Source organism: Neovison vison, chromosome X (genome assembly GCF_020171115.1).
Source record: "Neovison vison isolate M4711 chromosome X, ASM_NN_V1, whole genome shotgun sequence".
NCBI classification, from domain to species: domain Eukaryota; kingdom Metazoa; phylum Chordata; class Mammalia; order Carnivora; family Mustelidae; genus Neogale; species Neogale vison.
In genome coordinates, this window is record NC_058105.1 from 64,346,185 (window position 1) to 64,360,474 (window position 14,290).

The following is a 14,290-nucleotide window of genomic DNA, read 5'->3' on the forward strand; positions in this document are numbered from 1 at the left end:
TGGAACAAGATAGGACCAGGGAGAGAGACAAACCATAAGAGACCCTTAATATCAGGAAACAAACTGAGGGCTGCGGGAGGTAAGGGAAGGGATAGGGTGGCTGGTTGATGGACACTGAGGAGAGTATGTGCTATGGTGAGTGCTGTGAATTATGTAAGACTGATAATTCACAGACCTATACCCTTGAAATAAATAATACATTATATGTTAATTTAAAAAAATCAGTGGAACAAAAATATATATATTTATTCCAGATGCTCAATTCCAATCCATTAATCTACATGGATATCTTCACGTTAATGCAACACAGTCTTGGTTACTGCAGCTTTATAGTAAAATTTGAAGTCAAGAAATATCAGTCTTCCAACTTTGTCCTTCTTTTTTGAATTTGCTTTGGCTATATTGGCACCTTGCATTTTTGTTTTTCCACAGAAGGCAGAAAAATATTTTATTCCAGTAGATGGCAGAAATAAGAAAGTCATCCTGAAAATATACTTTGGTTTAATTCTGTTGGGACAGATATTGCCTCAGAACATGCTCTCCTGCTGATTGTCCTCACTGGATTCTGTCCTCTGACAGTTAAATACTTCACTGAGTCCCTTGCTGTGACTAGGCAGGAGTCATCTTCCAATTCACAGGTTCCCAGGAGAGAGCAATGTATTTCCCGGAAGAATAGCACTTTGTAGACCAGAAAAGTGCATGAACGTTGTACAGAGTCAGCACAGTTTAGGTTTAAGCAGGCAAATAATTCGTTGAAATGTAAAAAAGTGACAGGGAAAAATACTGCATTTTAGAGTAAGATATTCAAATGTGGTGAGAATATTTAAGGCACCTGATGGCAGAAAGAGGGGAGTCAAAGAAGGTGGTCTGGGTTTGGAGTTGACTATGCATCTACAGGAATTCTCTCCGTGACATCAATGATGGAGTACTGGAGAGCAGGTCTTCCTCCTTAAGGCCAACGATACCTGAGGTATCAGATAGTTTCATTTTGTCAACTATGGTCCAAAGAGAGGGTTGAGTTGGGCCGGAACTGCAATCGGCAAAAGAGATAGCAGCAAACTGAACAGGTTACCATCATGGTGATAATAACTCCTCAGTTGGGACCCTTATGGGTAAACCAGGGCATGCAGAAGCTAAGGAAGCCCCAGAACACACTTATCAAGATGAGAGGCACCATGAGGCTGTTACATGCTATGGCTGCTGCTGAAGCTATCAGCCCCTGCCCAGCTGCCTCACTTTGGTCCCAGCTGGAAGTGTCCAGAACCTAGCATTTTCTTAAATAATTTTCTTCTATGTATTTTTATTTAATTTTTTCATTTTAATTTTTTAATTATTTCTTTTATTTTTAACTCTTAATTATTTTTTAAAATATTCTTTGCCCCCCTTGCATTTTTATATGAATTTTAGGATTGGATCATCAATTTCACATAAAAATCATGAGGAATTTTTATAAAGTTAGCAGAGAATTTATAGATCATTTTGGAGAGTACTGCTGTCCTAGAAATATTAACTCTTTTGATCCATGAAAATGAAATTAATCTTCCTTAATTTCCTTCAGTGATGTTTTATGGTTTCCATGTATACATCCTGCAATTTTTGCTCTATTTATTTTTAAGTATTTTATTCTTTTTGACACTATTGCAAGTGAAATTGTATTTTAACTTCACATTTAAGCTGTCCATTTTTAGTGTATAAATATAAAACTGATATGTATATTGCTATCATATACTACAGCATTCTAACTTTTTAAATTGTCTCTAAGAGTGTTGGGTGTATGTAAGGGTTGAAAATTGAACTTTTCAATATATAATATTAAGCCATTTAAAAATAGTTTTGTGAAGATGGCAGAGAACTGGCAGGCTGAGACTACTTCAGGTAGCAGGAGATCAGCTAGATAGCTTATCTAAAGATTGCAAACACCTACAAATCCAACAGCAGATCAAAGAGAAGAAGAAGACCAATTCTAGAAACAGAAAATCAACCACTTTCTGAAAGGTAGGACTGGCGGAGAAGTGAATCCAAGGCGACAGGAAGATAGACCACGGTGGGGAGGGGCCGGCTCCCGGCAAGAGACGGAGCAACAGAGCACTAAATCAGGACTTTTAAAAGTCTGTTCTGCTGAGGAACATCACTCCAGAGGCTAAACTGGGGTGAAGCCCAAGTGGGGTCAGCGTGGCCTCAGGTCCCGCAGGGTCACAGAAGGATCGGGGGTGTCTAAGTGTCGCAGAGCTTAAAGTATTAGAATGGGGAAGCTGGCTACAGAGACAGAGCTGAGAAGTGAGCTCTCAGCTCAGGGTTACCTTGAACCAGTCGCAGCCTGGATGAGCTCGGAGTGCGGCCAGAGGCCACAGAGACGGGAGTAATTGGGCGCTGTTCTCTGAGGGCGCACTGAGGAGTGGGTCCAGGGGCTTCCAGCTACTCTGGATGGGAGACTGGGAGGCCACCATTTTCATTCCCATCCTCCGGAACTCTAGGGAAAGCGCTCAGGGAACAAAAGCTCCTGAAAGCAAACCCAAGCAGAATACTCAGCCCGGCCACTGGTAGGGGCGGTGCGATTCTGCCTGGTGCAAAGACACTTGAGAATCACTACAACAGGACCCTCTCCCAGAAGATCAACAGGAAATCCAGCCAGGACCAAGTTCACCTACCAAGGAGTGCAGTTTCAATACCAAGGATAGCAGCGGAATTCCAGAAGGGGAGAAAGCAAAGCATGGAACTCATGGTTTTCTCCCCATGATTCTTAAGTCTTGTAGTTAATTTAATTTTTTTTCTTTTTCAATTTTTTTTCTTGTCTTCTGCTAATTTTTTTAACTTTTACCCTTTCCTTTTTTAACGTTTTTTTAACTAGCTTATCTAATATATATATATACTTTTTATACTTCTTCTTTATTCGTTTTCTTTTCTTAATTGTTTCTTTTCTTTCCTTTCTTTTTTTTTTTTCCTTTCTGAACCTCTTTTTATTGCCTTTCTTTCCCCTCACGATTTGGGATCTCTTCGGATTTGGTTAAAGCATATATTCCTGGGGTTGTTGCCACCCTTTAGTATTTTACTTGCTCCTTCATATACTCTTATCTGGACAAAACGACAAGGCAGAAAAAATTCACCACAAAAAAAGAACAAGAGGCAGTACTGACCGCTAGGGACCTAATCAATACAGACACTGGTAATATGTCAGATCTAGAGTTCAGAATGACGATTCTCAAGGTTCTAGCCGGACTCAAAAAAGGCATGGAAGATATTAGAGAAACCCTCTTGGGAGATATAAAATCCCTTTCTGGAGAAATAAAAGAACAAAAATCTAACCAAGTTGAAATCAAAAAAGCTATTAATGAGGTTCAATCAAAAATGGAGGCTCTCACTGCTAGGATAAATGAGGCAGAAGAAAGAATTAGCGATATAGAAGACCAAATGACAGAGAATAAAGAAGCTGAGCAAAAGGGGGACAAAGAGCAACTGGACCATGAGGGGAGAATTCGAGAGATAAGTGACACCATAAGATGAAAAAACATTAGAATAATTGGGATTTCAGAAGAAGAAGAAAGAGAGAGGGGAGCAGAAGGTATATTGGAGAGAATTTCCCCAATATGGCTAAGGGAACAAGCATCAAAATCCAGGAGGTGCAGAGAATGCCCCTCAAAATCAATAAGAATAGGTCCACACCCCATCACCTAGTAGTAAAATTTACAAGTCTTAGTGACAAAGAGAAAATCCTGAAAGCAGCCTGGGAAAAGAAGTCTATAACATACAATGGTAAAAATATTAGATTGGCAGCAGACTTATCCACAGAGACTGGCAGGCCAGAAAGAACTGGAATGATATATTCAGAGCACTAAATGAGAAAAACATGCAGCCAAGAATACTATATCCAGCTAGGCTATCATTGAAAATAGAAGGAAAGATTAAAAGCTTCCAGGACAAACAAAAACTGAAAGAATTTGCAAACACCAAACCAGCTCTACAGGAAATATTGAAAGGGGTCCTCTAAGGAAAGAGAGAGCCTAAAAGTAGTAGATCAGAAAGGAACAGAGACAATATACAGGAACAGTCACCTTACAGGCAATACAATGGCACTAAATTCATATCTCTCAATAGTTACCCAGTGTTTTAATGGGCTAAATGCCCCAATCAAAAGACACAGGGTATCAGAATGGATAAAAAAACAAAAAACCATCTATATGTTGCCTACAAGAAACACATTTTAAAGCCGAAGACACTTCCAGATTTAAAGTGAGGGGGTGGAAAAGAATTTACCATACTAATGGACATCAGAAGAAAGCAGGAGTGGCAATCCTTATATCAGATCAATTAGGCTTTAAGCAAAGACTATAATAAGAGATGAGGAAGGACACTATATCATACTCAAAGGATCTGTCCAACAAGAAGATCTAACAATTTTAAATATCTATGCCCCCAATGTGGGAACAGCCAACTATATAAACCAATTAATAACTAAATCAAAGAAACACATCAACAATAATACAATAATAGTAGGGGACTGTAACATTCCCCACAAAGAAATGGACAGATCATCAAGCAAAAGATCAACAAGGAAGTAAAGGCCTTAAATGACACAGTGGACCAGATGGACTTCACAGATATATTCAGAACATTTCATCCCAAAGCAACAGAATACATATTCTTCTCTAGTGCACATGGAACATTCTCCAGAATAGATCACATCCTCAGCCTAAATCAGGTCTCAACTGGTATCAAAAGATTGGGATCATTCCCTGCATATTTTCAGACCACAGTGCTCTGAAGCTAGAACTCAATCATAAGAAGAAATTTGGAAAGAACCCAAATACATGGCGACTAAACATGATCCTTCTGAAGAATGAATGGGTCAACCAGGAAATTAAAGAAAAATTGAAAAAATTCATGGAAATAAATGATAATGAAAACAGAATGGTTCAGAATCTGTGGGACACTACAAAGGCAGTCCTGAGAGGAAAATATATAGAGGTACAAGCCTTTCTCAAGAAACAAGAAAGGTCTCAGGCACACAACCTAACCCTACACCTAAAGGAGCTGGAGAAAGAACAAGAAAGAAACCCTAAGCCCAGCAGGAGAAGAAAATCATAAAGATCAGAGCAGAAATCAATGAAATGGAAACCAAAAAAAAAAAAAAAAAAAAAACAATAGAACAAAGCAACGAAACTAGGAGCTGGTTCTTTGAAAGAATGAATAAGATTGATAACCCCCTGGCCAGACTTACAAAAAGAAAAGAGAAAGGACCCAAATAAATAAAATCATGAATGAAAGAGGAGAGATAACAACTAGCACCAAAGAAATACAAACAATTATAAGAACATACTATGAGCAACTCTACCCCAACAAATTTGACAATCTGGAAGAAATGGATGCATTCCTAGAGACATATAAACTACCACAACTGAACCAAGAAGAAATAGAAAGCCTGAATAGACCCATAACCAGTAAGGAGATTGAAACAGTCATCAAAAATCTCCAAACAAACAAAAGCCCAGGGTGAGATGGCTTCCCAGGGGAATTCTACCAAACATTTAAAGAAGAACTAATTCCTATTCTCCTTTAACTGTTCCAAAAAATAGAAATGGAAGGAAAACTTCCAAACTCATTTTAAGAAGCCAGCATCACCTTGATCCCCAAACCAGACAAGGATCCCATCAAAAAAGAGAACTATAGACCAATATCCTTGATGAACACAGATGCAAAAATTCTCACCAAAATACTAGCCAGTAGGATTCAATAGTACATTAAAAGGATTATTCACCACGACCAAGTGGGATTTATCCCACGGCCACAAGTTTGGTTCAACATCCGAATATCAATCAATGTGATACAACACATTAATAAAAGAAAGAACAAGAACCATATAATACTCTCAATAAATGCTGAAAAAGCATTTGACAAAGTACAGCATCCCTTCCTGATCAAAACTCTTCAGAGTGTAGGGATAGAGGGCACTCTATCTATATTTGTGGTGGGAAAAACCCACTGCAAATATCATTCTCAATGGAGAAAAACGGAGAGCTTTTCCACTACAGTCAGGACCATGGCAGGGATGTCCATTATCACCACTGCTATTCAAATAGTACTAAAAGTCCTAGCCTCATCAATCAGACAACAAAAGGAAATTAAAGGCATCTATATCGGCAAAGAAGAAGTCACACTATCACTCTTCGCAGATGATATGATACTATATATGGAAAACCCAAAAGACCCCACTCCAAAATTGCTAGAACTTGTACAGGAATTCAGTAAAGTGTCAGGATATAAAATCATTGCACAGAAATCAGTTGCATTTCTTTACACCAACAACAAGACAGAAGAAAGAGAAATTAAGGAGTCAATCCCATTTACAATTGCACCCAAAACCATAAGATACCTAGGAATAAACCTAGCCAAAGAGACAAAGAATCTATACTCAGAAAACTATAAAGTACTCATGAGAGAAATTGAGGAAGACACAAAGAAATGGAAAAATGTTCCATGCTCCTGGATTGGAAGAATAAATATTGTGAAAATGTCTATGCTACCTAAAGCAATCTACACATTTAATGCAATCCCTATCAAAATCCCATCCATTTTTTTCAAAGAAATGGAACAAATAATCCTAAAATTTATATAGAACCAGAAAAGACCTCGAATAGCCAAAGGAATATTGAAAAAGAATGCCAAAGTTGGTGGCATCACAATTCCGGACTTCAAGCTCTTACAAAGATGTCATCATCAAGACAGCATGGTACTGGCATAAAAACAGACACATAGATCAATGGAACAGAATAGAGAGCCCAGAAATAGACCCTCAACTCTATGGTCAACTAAACTTTGACAAAGCAGGAAAGAATGTCCAATGGAAGAAAGACAGCCTCTTCAATAAATGGTGTTGGACAGCCACTAGCAGAAAAATGAAATTGGACCATTTCCTTACACCACACACAAAAATAGACTCAAAATGGATGAAGGACCTCAATGTGAGAAAGGAATCCATCAAAATCCTTGAGGAGAACACAGACAACAACCTCTTTGACCTCAGCTGCAGCAACATCTTCCTAGGAACATCGTCAAAGACAAGGGAAGCAAGGGCAAAAATGAACTATTGGGATTTTATCTAGATCAAAAGCTTTTGCACAGCAAAGGAAACAGTTAACAAAACCAAAAGACAACTGACAGAATGGAAGAAGATATTTACAAACGACATATCAGATAAAGGACTAGTGACCAAAATCTATAAAGAACTTAGCAAACTCAACACCCAAAGAACAAATAATCCAATCAAGAAACGGACAGAAGACATGAGCAGACATTTCTGCCAAGAAGACATCCAGATGGCCAACAGACACATGAAAAAGGGATCCACATCACTCGGCATCAGGGAAATACAAATCAAAACCAGAATGAGATATCATCTCACACCAGTCAGAATGGCTAAAATCAACAAGTCAGGAAATGACAGATGCTGGTGAGGATGCGGAGAAAGGGGAACCCTCCTACACTGTTGGTGGGAATGCAAGCTGGTGCAACCACTCTGGAAAACAACATGGAGGTTCCTCAAAATGTTGAAAATAGAGCTACCCTATGACCCAGCAACTGCACTACTGGGTATTTACCCTAAAGATACAAATGTAGTGATCCAAAGGGTCACATGCACCCAAATGTTTATAGCAACAATGTCTACAATAGCCAAACTATGGAAAGAACCTAGATGTCCTTCAGCAGATGAATGGATAAAGAAGAAGGGGTATATATACACAATGGAATACTATGCAGCCATCAAAAGAAATGAAATCTTGCCATTTGTGATGACGTGGATGGAACTAGAGGTTATCATGCTTAGCAAAATAAGTCAATTGGAGAAAGACAACTATCATATGATCTCCCTGATATGAGGAAGTGGAGATACAACATGCGGGGTTAAGGGGGTAGGAGAAGAATAAATGAAACAAGATGGGATTGGGAGGGAGACAAACCATAAGTGACTCTTAATCTCACAAAAAAAAATACTGAGGATTGTTGGGGGGAGGTGGGTTGGGAGAGGGAGTGGGGTTATGGACATTGGGGATCGTATGTGCTATGGTGAGTGTTGTGAAGTGTGTAAACCTGGCAATTCACAGACCTGTACCCCTGGGTATAAAAATATATTATATGTGTATAAAAAGTAAAAAATTTAAAATACAAAAGAAAAAAGAAGCCTCTAGAACACACTCACAGTAGGAGCATCAAATCAAAGATTTATCACCAGTGAATTAAAAGAAAATTGTACACATTAATCAGTGTTGGAAGCCCAAGATGAGACAGACATTGTAGAGATACCCTCCAAAAAATTTGAAAAAAATAAATAAAAATACAGTTTTGTTCCTTATTTTTGTATTTGGATGACTTCTATTTATATCTTTTGCCTAATTGCTCTTGCTAAAACTTCTACTACAATGTTGAGTAGGACCAATAAAAAAAGACATCCTTGTGCTTTTCCTGATCTTAGAAGAAAAACTTTGTTTTTCACCATTTTGTATGCTGTTTGTATGGATTTTTTATAGCTGCTGTTTATCACATTACGGGGTTTCCCTTTCCAAAACTCTGTTTTTGAGTTTAAAGTTTTAATCTTAAAATTAATTGTATTTTTGTCAACTGCTTTTGCTTTATCTATTGAGATGATAATACAGTTTGCCATTTATTCTATTGGTATGGTGAATTCCTTTGATTTTTATATGTTGAACCAACTTTGTATTCCATGTGGCTTAAATTAGATAATCGTAATAAAATGGAAAAATTCCTAGAAACACTTAAACTATCTATCTGAAACGTATTTTATATGCACTTGGGAAAAAAAGTTTTCTTCTCTTGATGGGTTGGGTGTCTGTTAGGTCTAGCTGACTTATGGTATTGGTCAAGTCTATTCCCTTGTCTACCCTTTGTTGAGTTGTTCTACCCTTTGCTGAAAAGTATGGTATTGAAGTCTCCAACTAATACCATTGAATTATCTATTCCTCCCTTTAATTTTTCAGTTCTTGCTCCATGTGTTTCAGAGTTTCTTGTTTGGTGCAATTATGTTCATAATTGTTATATAATCTTTATGGATTGATCTTTTTACCAATAAAAATGTCCTTTTTCCATATAGAATAGTTGTTTTTAGATTATATTTTGTCTGTTATTAGTATAACTACTACTATTCTCTTTTGGTTATTGTTTGTGCCATTATCTTAGTCTTTTCACACTAATATAACAAAATACCATAGATTGTGTGGCATAAAAGAAGCAAAAATTTATTGTTCACAGTTCTGAAGACTAAGAGTTTAAGATCAGCGTCACAGCATAGTCAGGGTCGGGTAAGGTCCCTTTTCCAGGTTGGAGTCTGTTCATTTCTCACTCTATTCTCACATGGTGGAAAGGGCACTAGTCTTTTGTAAAGGCACTAATTCCATTCATGAAAATGCTGCTATCATTATCTAATCAACTTCAAAAGGCCACCTCCTAAAACTATCACCTTGAAACTTAATATTTCAACATATAAATTTTGAGAGGACATAAACTTTGAAACTATAGCAATAATGATTTTTCCTTTTTCTTTTCAAAATCTTTGAGTCTTTGAATCTAAAGTTTGTAACTTGTAGACAGCACACATATGGATTTTTTTTATTCATTCTGCCAATCTTTGCCCCCTTTTTTGGAATTTTAATCCATTTATTATTTAAATGCTTTTATTTTCAAATCTCAGTGTAATAAATGTAGAGTGCTATATTAGTTTCAGGTGTGAAATATAGTGATGCAACAATTCTATATATTCTTCAGTGTTCATCATGATAAGTGTACCCTTAATATCCTGCACCTATTTCATCCATCCTTCACCCTCCTCCCCTATGGTAAAACTAGTTCATTCTCCATACTTAAAAGTCTGTCTTTTTGGCTGTCTATTTTTTCCTTTGTCATGTCATTTGTTTTGCTTCTTATATTCCACATATAATTGAAATCATGTGATATTGGTCTTTCTTTGATTTATTTTACTTAGCACTATGTCTCTAGATCCAGTCATCATGTTGTTGCAAAAGGAAAGACTTCATTCTTTGTTGTGGCTGAGTAATATTTATATATATATATATATATATATATATATATATATATATAAATTACATGTTCCTTATCAATTCAGCTATCAGGGGACACATGGGTTGCCTCCATCTTTTGACTACTGTAAATAATGCTGCAATAAACATAGGGATGCTTATATCTTTTAAATTTAGTGTTTTTATGTTCTTTGCACAGATACTAGTAGTAAAATTACTAGATCATATGGGAATTCTACCTTTAATCTTTGAGGAACCTCCACACTGTTTTCCAGAGTGGCTGTGGTGTTTGCATTCCCACCAAGAGTGCACAAGGTTTCCTTTTTTTCTACATCCTCATCACCACTTGTTGTGCCTCAAGTTTTTTACAGTAGGCATTCATGTCGGTGTGAAGAGATTTCTTACGGTATTGCTTTGCTTTGCTTTGCTTTGATTTGATTTGCACATTTTTCAACTAGATTGTGTTTGGGGCATTGAATTGTATAATTTCTTTGTATAATTTGGATATAACCCTTATCAGATATATTATTTGAAATATCTTCTCCCATTCAGTAAGATGTCTTTCAGTTTTGTTGATTGTTTCCTTTACTGTGGAGAAGGTTTTGCTTTGGTTTCCCTTACTTTAGGATACATATCTAGAAAAAAGTTGCTATTACTAATGTCACTCAAATTACTGCCATTACTTTCTTCTAGGATTTCTCTGGCTTCAGATCTCACTATTAGGTCTTTAATAATTTTAAGTATACTTTTGTATATAGTATAGAAAGTAGTCCAGTTTCATTCTTTCTCATGTGACTGTCCAGTTTTTCACATATGAATTAAAGAGATTGTCTTTTTCTTATTGCATATCCTTGCCACTTTTGTCATAGATTAACTGACCAATAAATTCATGGGTTTATTTCTGGGATCTTTATTCTGTTCCATTGATATACATTTCTGTAATTGTGCCAGTACCATATTGTTTTGATTACTACAGATTTGTACTTAATCTTGAAATCTGATACTGAAATACCTCCAGTTGTGTTCTTCTATTTCAAGATTGCTTTGACATTTTGAGTTATTCTCTGGTTCCATACAAAGTTTAAGATTGTTTGTTCTGGTTTTGGGAAGAATGCTATGAGAATTTTGATAGGGATTACATTATATTGGTAGATTGTTTGGGCTAGTATGGGTATTTTAGCAATATTTGTACTTGCAGTCTATGAGCAGGAAACATCTTTCCACTTGTTTGTGTCATGGTCAGTTTCCTTCATCAGTGTTTTATAATTTTCACAGTACAGGTCTTTTACATCCTTGATGAAGTTTATTCCTAGGTATTTTACTATTTTGTGCAATTTTAAATGGGATTATTTTCCTTTTTTTCATTATGTTCAATTAGCCAACATATAGTACATCATTAGTTTCTGATGTAGTATTCAATGATTCGTTAGTTGCATATAATATCAAGTGCTCATCGCATCACGTGCCCTCCTTAATACCCATCACCCAGTTATCCCATCAGCCCATCCTTCAACTCCCTCCCTTCTGTAACCCTGTTTGTTTTCCAGAGTGTTTTCTTAACTCACTTTCTGATACTTCACTATTGGTGTGTAGAAATGCAATAGATTTCTGTACATCGATTTTGTATGATGTGACTTTACTGAATTCATTTATCAGTTCTAGTACTTTTTTGATGCAGTGTTTAGGGTTTTATGTATATAGGATCATGTCATCTTCTATAGAACATTTTATTTCTTCCTTACCAATTCAGATGCATTTTATGCATTTTTGTTGTCTGATTGCTGTGGCAAGAACCTCCAGTACTATCCTCAATATAAGCAGTCAGAGTGGATATCTTTATCTTGTTCATGATCTTAGAAGTAAACCTCTTAGTTTTTTCCCCATTAAGTGTGATATTCACTGTGGGTTTTTCATATATGGCCTTTATTATATTGAGATATGTTCCTTCTAAGCCTGATTTTTTGAAGGCTTTTATCATGAACTCACATTGTACTTTGTCATATGCTTTCTCTGTGTCTAATGAAAGGATCATATGGTTCTTATCTTTTCTCTTATTGATGTTATATATCATGTTGATTGATTGATTTGTAAATATTGAACCAAACCTTGCAACCCAGAAATAAATCCGACTCGATCATCGTGAATGATTTTTTAAAATGTATTTTTGGATTCTGTTAGCTTGTAATTTATGGAGGATTATTACATCTGTGTTCATCAGGGATATTTCCCTGTAGTTCTCTTATTTATTTATTTTACGATTTTATTTATTTATTTGAGAGAGAGCATGAGCAGGGTGAGAGGTAGAGAGAGAAGCAGACTCCCCGCTGAGCAGGGAGCCTGATGCAGGGCTCAATTCACAGGCTCCAAGGTCATAACCTGAGCCAAAGTCAGACACTTAACTGACAGAGCCACCCTGGCAACCCTATAGTTCTCTTTCTTAGTGGTGTCTTTATCTGGTTCTGGTATCAGGATAATGCCGGTCTTATAAAATGAATCTGGATGTTTTATTTCCTTTTTATATTTTGGAATAGTTTGTTAGAATAGGTATTATCTCTTCTTTAAATGTTTGGTACAATTCATCTGTAAAACAAGAATCTGGTCCTGGACTTTGTTTGTTGAGAGATTTCTATTATTGATTTGATTTAATTGCTGGTAATCAATCTGTTCAAATTTTGTATTGCTTTTTTTTTTCCAATTTATTTATTTTCAGAAAAACAGTATTCATTATTTTTTCACCACACCCAGTGCTCCATGCAAGCTGTGCCCTCTATAATACCCACCACCTGGTACCCCAACCTCCCACCCCCCCACCACTTCAAACCCCTCAGACTGTTTTTCAGAGTCCATAGTCTCTCATGGTTCACCTCCCCTTCCAATTTGTATTGCCTTTTGACTCAGTTTTGGGAGATTATATGTTTCTAGGAATTTATTTGTTTATTCTAGGTAGTCCCATTTGTTGGCATATAATTTTTCATAATATTGTCTTATAATCCTTTGTATTTGGTGATGTTGATTGTTATTTCATCTCTTTCATTTCTGATTTTTGAGTCTCCTCCCTTTCTCCTTTAATGAGTCTGGATGAAGTTTCTTTTTTTACATTTTTTAAATCTATTTAAATAAACTGCTTCTAGTTTTGTTGATGTGTTGTTTTTTGGTTTTTTTGGGGGGGATGTTTGTTTTGGTTTGGTTTTAGTTTTTTATTTTGTTTCTGCTCTAATCATTCTTATTTCCTTCTTTTACTGGTTTGGGGGACTTTTGTTCTTTTTCTGGCTTCTCTAGATGTAAGGCTAGGTTGTTTATTTGAGGTTTTTTCTTTCTTCTTGAAGTAGGCCCATATTGTCATCAATTTCCCTTTCAGAAGGCTTTCGTGCATCCCAAAGATTTTGGAATTTTGTATTTTCATTTCCTTCTTGTATTTATATTCAAGCATTTTTTAATTTCCTTTTTGATTTCTTGGTAAACCCATTCATTGTTTAGTTGCATGTTGTTTAACATCCATGTATATGTGCTCTTTCCAGATTTTTTATTGTGGTTGATTTCTAGTTTGATAACATGGTCAGAAAAGATGTGTGATATGATTTTTTAGTCTTTTGTTATTTGTTGAGATTTGTTTTGTACCCTAATATATGATCTCTTCTGAAGAATGTTTCATAGGCCCTTGAAAGAATGTGTGTTCTATTGTTTTAGGATGAGATGTTCTGAATATATCTGTTATGTCCATCTGGTCCAATATGTCATTCAAAACCACTGTTTCCTTATTAGTTTTCTGTTGGAATGATGTATCCATTTATGTAAGAGAGGTGTTGAAGTTTCCTGTTATTTTTGTATTACTGTTGATTACTTCATTTATGCTTGTTAATAGCTGCTTTATGTCTTTGGGTGCTACCATTTGGGTGAATAAATATTTAAAATTGTTATATTTTCATTTTCAATTGTTCTCTTTATGATGTAGAGTGTCCTTTTTTTGTCTCTTGTTACAATCCTTGTTTTAAAATATCTTTTGTCTGAAATGGGTTCTGCTACCCCAGCTTTCTTGGCATTTCCACTTGCATGATTAATGTTTTCCAGACCTTCACATTCAATCCACATGTATCTAGATCTGAAATGAGTCTCTTATATGCAGCATATTAATGGTCTTCTTTTTTATCAATTCTATCACCCCGTGTCTTTTTGATTAGAGCATTTAGTTCATTTACATTCATAATAATTATTGTCATTTTACCACTTGTTTTATGGTTGTTTTGTAG

General features: G+C 36.1%; 1 pseudogene; it reads right to left on the reverse strand.

The window, feature by feature from the left end:
* Positions 1–949: 949 nt before the first annotated feature.
* The window catches only part of LOC122896592, a 41,020-nt pseudogene continuing 27,679 nt past the window's right edge, over positions 950–14,290 (reverse strand).